This window comes from Limulus polyphemus, unplaced genomic scaffold (genome assembly GCF_000517525.1).
Source record: "Limulus polyphemus unplaced genomic scaffold, Limulus_polyphemus-2.1.2 Scaffold8305, whole genome shotgun sequence".
NCBI lineage: Eukaryota > Metazoa > Arthropoda > Merostomata > Xiphosura > Limulidae > Limulus > Limulus polyphemus.
In genome coordinates, this window is record NW_013673915.1 from 6,345 (window position 1) to 14,362 (window position 8,018).

The 8,018-nt window shown below is 35.0% G+C and overlaps 1 protein-coding gene and 1 long non-coding RNA gene across 2 annotated transcripts in view; both read left to right on the top strand.

Annotated features, from left to right (window-relative positions):
• The first annotated feature begins 640 nt into the window (after positions 1-640).
• Positions 641-4,758, top strand: LOC106475257. Its single transcript, XR_001291793.2, has 2 exons — positions 641-2,468; positions 4,696-4,758. It is a non-coding gene; the product is annotated as an uncharacterized LOC106475257 (long non-coding RNA).
• A 2,180-nt stretch (positions 4,759-6,938) lies between these two features.
• Positions 6,939-8,018, top strand: part of LOC106475258 (2',3'-cyclic-nucleotide 3'-phosphodiesterase-like) — an 11,960-nt gene continuing 10,880 nt past the window's right edge. The window contains exon 1 of the mRNA XM_013935957.2: positions 6,939-7,044. The gene's annotated coding sequence lies outside the window, so the exon portion shown is untranslated. The remainder of the gene's footprint in view (positions 7,045-8,018) is intronic.

Consider the following 8,018-nt stretch of genomic DNA (forward strand, 5'->3'; position numbering starts at 1 on the left):
ACAGTCAAGTAAGTTTGTGTTAATTACAGTTCACCAACTTTATCTAGTTCACACCGAAACAGTCAAGTAAGTTTCTGTTAATTACAGTTCACCAATTTAATCTATCTAGTTCACACCGAAACAGTTCAAGTAAGTTTGTGTTAATTACAGTTCACCAACTTAATCTATCTAGTTCACACCGAAACAGTCAAGTAAGTTTGTGTTAATTACAGTTCACCAACTTTATCTAGTTCACACCGAAACAGTCAAGTAAGTTTGTGTTAATTACAGTTCACCAACTTAATCTATCTAGTTCACACCGAAACAGTTCAAGTAAGTTTGTGTTAATTACAGTTCACCAACTTTATCTAGTTCACACCGAAACAGTCAAGTACATTTATGTTTACTATATGTAGAGTTGAATGTACGAAACAACACCTGCATACCTGATACTAAACACGATGCAATACTGAATCAACGTGTTGATATTCAACAGGAGATTTGTCTTATGACAGGTAGTTGAACTTTTTAAATATGTTGATAGTAAGGGTTAAAATTAACTACAAGGTAATGGGATAACTGAAATCTTATATAGGTTTTGAGAAATCCCCCCTCGAGACCATTTAAAAATCTTTCACTATTTCAAACATAAAGAAACGTTTAGCTCGAAGGCCAGCATCAGGCCCGTGTCCAAGACTTTTATAATATCGAAAGAAAAGTGATTTTTTTTTCAAACAAAGCGTAAAACAAATCACAAATGTGACTCCTGGCTTGTTTTATGGTTCTTGCAGACTTTAATCAAAATTTTATTTCGAGTCTAATGCATTGAGCGCGAGACTCTCGTGCTATCGGCATTAACCTTACGCGTATTAAAATCTACACTACTGTAGATCAAAGCCCGATAAATTGAAATTAGAATTTGTTTTAGTTAAAACCGGATTTCACACACGTATGATTCGGTATGGCTAGTGTTCTGCCCCTAGTGGCACAGCGGCACGTCTGCGGACTTAAAACGCTATAAACCGGGTTTAGATACCCGCGGTGGGCAAAACACAGATAGCCCATTGTGTAGCTTTGTGCTTAACTTAAAAAAATCAAAGCTAGTGATGTGATTATAACCCCCATGCCAAGCAACACCACTGGATATAGGCTCCTGTTTAATCACCCTGGTTCTAAGTAACGTAACTTTTATTCAGACTCCGTTGTCCATAGTACAGTATAATAACACTTTACCAACGTCACAGTATCTAGGACCTCACCCAAGTTGGGTCGAGGAACCATATAGCCAATGACGTTTACTTACTGGTATAATGTATTCCGCGCTATTCCAGGTTTTAATATTCCCCTGTACAGGTAACATTTGTAGTCTGGGGTTCTGAGAAAATATTACCAGTACTGTCTGCTGTTCTTTCAGCAATTGCAAAATGGTGGTAAAAAAAGAAAGAAAAAATCCTTATTAATTATGCTTCCAAGATCTGAAACCATCAGTTAAACTTGAACTGTGTCTAAAAAAAAAAAAAAGGGGTGCCAAGATCTTCCTACCCCCTTCCGGGATACCACTGTATATGGGCGGTTTTTGAACTTTATTCACAGATTTAAATGGGAACTGGCACAGACACGTTAGGGATCGCTAAAATCCTGGTTTCGATTCGCCTCGGTGGGACAGCCTACGGACCTACAACGCTAATAATCTGGGGTTCGGTTCCCCGCGGTGTACACAGCAGATAGCCCAATGCGGCTTTGATCTAAAACCAACAACAACAAAATGAGTACCTGCGTTCAGTGTTTTAAAACTGGGAACCTTCGAATGTGGGATCGTTAGATTTACTGCAGGAATTTACTTGAAAGTTGATTGTTCGTTTGTTTGAAATTAAGCACAAAGCAACACAATGGGCTATCTGTACTCTGCCCACCACGAGAATCAAAACCGGATTCTAGCTTTGTAAGTCCGCTGACATGCCGCTGTGCCAATGGGGGGCCTTGAAAGTTGAAAAGATCGTGCAAATTGGCGATCAAAACAAGGCGTGCATAGTTGTTGTTTTTTGCGGGTTTTTTTTTGTTTTTGAAGAAATAAATAAAGAAAATATACCAGTCACAGTAATCTTATAACCTGTTAAGAATACAGCAAGCTTCAGTTTTCGAGTTATTACTAAGAATGGTACAGAAATAAAGTGATTATCTCAACCCACGTACTAGAAGCGGTAAATTATGGTTTATGAGAGAATAAACTTTATCTTTTTTCTTCAGACCAGGTCTAAATAATTTTTCTTTTCTTTTCAATATGATCCACACTAGATTAATTAAAAGAGCTCGTGGTAATCATTGTTAAGGCTGAAAATATAACTCTGTTCGTTTTATCAGGTGCTGCATGCATCACGACTTGTGTTACGATAGAGCTAACGACAAAGCTTGTGAAAACTACCACAACAAAGGACCGTACGTTCTTAAATATGATTGGAACGTTACAAGGTCAGGAAAATTTGAATGTGGTAAGTTTATTAATATTTTCCTCATCACTTAATTTCCGGAAATTTAATAAAATTGTTTCATATCGAGTTTGATATTGCTTAAAATCATGGAAGATAATACACATATCGTTAATTTAATAAAGTCGTTCTCATGAAATAATGGTGAATAATATAAAGTTATAGTACACCAGAAGAGGGCGTTATAGGAAATCTTAATACTATAAAATACAGCGTTTCTATTTGTCTGTTTATTGGTCACGCGCTGATGACGTAACAACTTATTACGTAATTTAAGTAGTTTGGCTTCCTGTCAATTAGAAGCGAGTAGTTTACGATTAAATTAATGAGATACTTGGACTCAAATGTACAAAACATTGCACCTTTTTTCGCAATTTGAAAACGTATCTTTGTTAAATCGTCGAGTTACTCTAGAATGGACGTAAATATACTTTAGTAGACATTTTATATAACATATTATAAGCTTATCAAAGTTTTTAAAAAGGTCTAACGTTAGGTCGTACAATAATATTAGAAGATTATTTATTTATAGTATTAAGTGCGGTAAGGGTTAGTCCTAACTAAAATTAAGCAAAACACGTACACAAGTTACAGTGTTAATTTATCTCTTTTGATCGAATATAGTTCGTACTTGATAAAGGCTTAACTAATGTTAGGCCTAAGACAAGTGAACTTATAGATTTCCGTGTCTGTGATTAGAATTATTTTGTATTACTATTATTCTAGAAATCCTATATTTAAAAAAGTACTGTAACAATAAAGATACTTATTTGGCTGCAAATGTTTTGCGGGTCTCTGCTAGTTTTTAAAAAACACCAGTTTCAAAGTTTAGTAGGTAATACCTATTATAATAATTGTAAACCTCATTTTTCTGTGCCATATAAAGACACTGTTTCCCAAGTTGTTATCAAAATCAATACCTCGTGGAACATTTTGTATGTTATAATCCAGCGAAATGCCTCGTATCGAACGGCATTTCACAAATAAAATTCAGTTGAAATGCTCTTATACATTTTTTCTTATTGATTGTTCTATAAAAAATGGTGTGTTTTAAATTATTTTAATATTACAAACATTGTATACTAGCCTATCGGACGCCAGCAGCTTTTACGCGGTAAAATTTAGTAATTCAATATTGTTGAAGTAGGCCTAAGTCGTCACACCGAACATGCTCGCCCTTTCACCTGTGGAGGGTGTTATAATGTGACGATCAATCCCACTATTAATTGGTAAAAGGGTGGCCCAAGAGTTGGCGGTGAGTGGTGACGACTACGTGCAATATCTAGTCTATCACTGCTAGATTAGGAAAAGGTAGACCTCGTGTGGCTTTGTGCTTAATTTCAAACAAACAGTTTTTCGCGAAATTCACCAAATAAATAAACTACCACGTCGTCAAAAAACAAATGTCTTTCGCGGGCCAGATATTTCAGCTTTTTAAATAAACTAAAGTGTTATGTGTTATGACCCAATAAAATGAGTCATATTTGAATTTGAGTAAAAATATTTAATGGTTATGATTTAACCTAAACATCGTATAGTTGAAAGGATGGCGAGGAATTTTCTTTGTTGGTATCCATATTTTACATGTTAACTCGGTGTTTGTTTAAGCGAAAAGCTGCACAATAGGCTATCTGTACTGTGCCCGCCGCAAGGACCGAACATCGAATTTTAGTGTCATAAATCCTAAACCTTATATCCGAGTCATTGTTTGTTTGTTTTGAATTTCGCGCAAAGCTAAACGAGGGCTATCTGCGCTAGTCGTCCCTAATTTAGCACTGTAAGAATAGAGGGAAGACAGTTAGTCATCACCACCCACCGCCAACTCTTGGGCTACTCTTTTACCAACGAATAGTGGGATTGACCGTCACATTATAACGCCCCCACGACTGAAAGGGCGAGCATGTTTGGTGTGACGGGGATTCGAACGAACCCGCAAATTGCGAGTCAAGCGCCCTAACCACCTGGCCATGCCGGGGCCCATCCGAGTCATTAGAAGCTGGACTAGTTAAGAAAGTAAACGAAGAACTTCTGGTCTACAGTGGCTCAAAAATAAGTCTACAGACTTATAACGCTAAGACCCGAGTTTTGATACCCATGGTGGGCACAGTATGAAGATAACCCATCGTGTAGCTTTGCGCTTAACAAGAAGCTCTTAACGCTATTTCGTGAATTATATTTTAAATGATATTTTCTTATCTATTAATAAATTTTGTATTGTTATTTTTTTCAGGTGACACCAGTAACAGCTGTGTTGGAAAAATATGCAAGTGTGATATCCATTTAGCAATGTGCCTGAAAGCACACAAAAAATCCTACAACGTAAATTACTCTACCAGACGTCTGGAATAACCATAACCAACTGAAACTCTCTGGTGGTTAAACTTAGTATTCAATTATTAAAATATAACTCGCAATTGTTTTTATTACACAATGTCGATAAATAAAAAAATGTTCTTTGATCAGTTACCTGAAGAAAATATTTTATTATTTTTTGACGTATAATTTTGTTTATAATTTTAAGATTTTTTCGTTTTACTGTGACTAGAAAATTCACTTTAAACCATAGTTAATTTTTCTGTTTAAAAGTAATAATTGCTTCTTAGCATAGATAAGTAAACGTCTCATCTTCGAATAAAATAAAATAAATGTTGTTATACCTCTTGTTAGTATCAACTCACGCCATCTGTTAACAAAATTTAACAGCATTTTGCCAACTCAAGACGCACAGCGTTGCGTGCTATAGTTTGATAGTTAGATGTAAAATAATTCTGAGAACCTATAAATGAAACTATAGAAGAATGTATAACAACATGTCAACCACGCTATATCTACTACGTCGAGTGTCGACGAGGCCTTTCGGACGAAACCAGACCTCCTCAGGCTAGCTGGGATACGACAGACACACTAGTAGTTGAGCTGCTTATGATCAAATTGCACAGACAGTAACTGTTATGATGTAAACTAGATTAGGTTCTAGAAGTTTATGATATGTTCCTCATTTTAAACACTTCAATAAAAGTAAAGTCCTAATATACATTGCCTTAATGAAATAACTTTAAGAAGTCCGGAGGAATTAGGCATAACAATAAGTATGATGACCAGCCCAAATAAACAGCTATAAATGACTTCAAGAACATTGCTGGGTAAATTTATTTCATTAGAAGGGTCGGCTGAAAGGTACTATCAGATGATAAGTTTCGCTAACAAATATAGCTATGTCTGTATATGGTTGGAGACGAGAGTAATTTATCACGCATGCGTGTGTCTGATGGATTTTTCGTTGTATATTTCAATACCTCACGCTTTGCAGGGAAGAGAAATATTATTCTTAACGGTAAGAATATATAATATTATCTCTGGATGAGCATCTCCTTGTTAATGTTTCACAAAATTATTTCTGAAACTGAATTTCTTATTGACATTGTTCTGTAACTTCTTAAATCTCAACAATTGCTAATTAATAACCCGGGATTGTAGCTGGTTAAATCCCAACAACTGTTAATTAACAACCCGGTATTGTAACTGGTTAAATCTCAACAACTGTTAATGAACAGTCCTGTATTGTAACTGGTTAAATCTCAACAACTGTTAATTAACAACCCGGTATTGTAACTGGTTAAATCCCAACAACTGTTAATTAACAACCCGGTATTGTAACTGGTTAAATCTCAACAACTGTCAATGAACAGTCCTGTATTGTAACTGGTTAAATCTCAACAACTGTTAATTAACAACCCGGTATTGTAACTGGTTAAATCCCAACAACTGTTAATTAACAGCCCGGTATTGTAACTGGTTAAATCTCAACAACTGTTAATTAACAACCCGGTATTGTAACTGGTTAAATCTCAACAACTGTCAATGAACAGTCCTGTATTGTAACTGGTTAAATCTCAACAACTGTTAATTAACAACCCGGTATTGTAACTGGTTAAATCTCAAAAACTGTTAATAAACAACCCGGTATTGTAACTGGTTAAATCTCAACAGCTGTTAATAAACAACCCGGTATTGTAACTGGTTAAATCTGAGAAGTTAGTGAGCATACCATGTTGTTTTATTTCCTTGATCGTCAGATCGCTATGACCTTGTGACATGAAAAGATAGTTTAATAGCATAGATGAATAATTACATTATAATTTTAAATAAGAATATTATATCAGAAAAAACAAGAGTGAACAAATCCTCTTTTTTTAATGTTGAAAATCCATATCATGGCACAGAATTACACGTATTATTAATTAGCTTTTAATTTTAAAAGATTATTTAAGGACAATGAGTTCCCAATAATTTTTTTTTTTTTCAATTCAACACTTTGCTGTAGGTATATTTTTATTTTATTAAGTACTAAATGAGCTCACCGCCGAAGTTTCATTACCATCAATCATCATTAAGAAAGATATTGAGGCAAACCTAATATTTTAATGAAAATTAGTAAACTAGATGGCGAAAGCATCGTAATTTTGGTTTTGGTTTCGGATAGCATGCATTTTATATAGCTTGGTGGGCGTAATGTATGTAGTGGATAAGGCGTAGCTGGAAAGATTTGTTGTGTTAAATTTCATCTGTGTTGTATCAGGTAATTTGCCATGTTTTTGAATTAAGTTTATATTTTAAAACTACTGATCTTTACTTCTGTACAATATAATACACAATATCGTTTATATGATTGTTTGACCCGAATGCTGTATTTTTATTAACAGTAATATTGTGTCTGACGAGGGGATCGAATTATAATGTTACCAACTTTAAAAATTAACTCCGAGTCACGGGTAAACTCTGCTATCTGTTTTTAACAATACATCTAATCAAAATATACAAAATGTGTTTCGTAGTTCATCATTTATGCTAAATTATAACTAGTAAATATCAAATTAACTTCGCTAATAATCTTGGTGCGCGTCTGTATATTAGGCCCAAATAATTTTTACAAGTTTTATAAACCTTTTTCAAATACAGTTTTTGCGTGAAAAAAAAAAAAAAGACTGCCTCTGTTTTCTAACACGTACCCTCTTCTGCAGTACTCCAGTGATAACCTATTACTTACTATTATAGTTTTATCTAAATCTGTATTATAGGTATAGTGAAAATTGGCAGATCCAAAGAGAACCTCCTCGTGACACAAATTGTAGAGCTATTGGTTTTGAGGCCGGGTTCGAAACGTGCGATATCCCCAACACATTCCTCCGAACTTAAAGCTGATGATCTGCTATAAGAGTGACAATCAATCCCTTAGTATGGATAATGGATTTACGGGTGCTGCTAACTGACTGTCTTCTCTTTCGTTAAAATGAGGAACGTTATCAGATCCCCCTTACTAGCTTTACCAATAAACAGAAGGCAAATACAGGACCTAGGTTTTTTTAATATACTCTTCTTCGCCATTTTTTAATATGAAAAATGTAACGATAAACACTGTTCATGTGACCTTAATATAACGTATAAGAAACAAATTGTGTGCGTGTAGGCTTATCGTAATAACAAACACCCCCATCTAATTATTGTGTCCGGCATGGCCAGGTGGATAAGGCGTTCGACTCACAATCTGAGGGT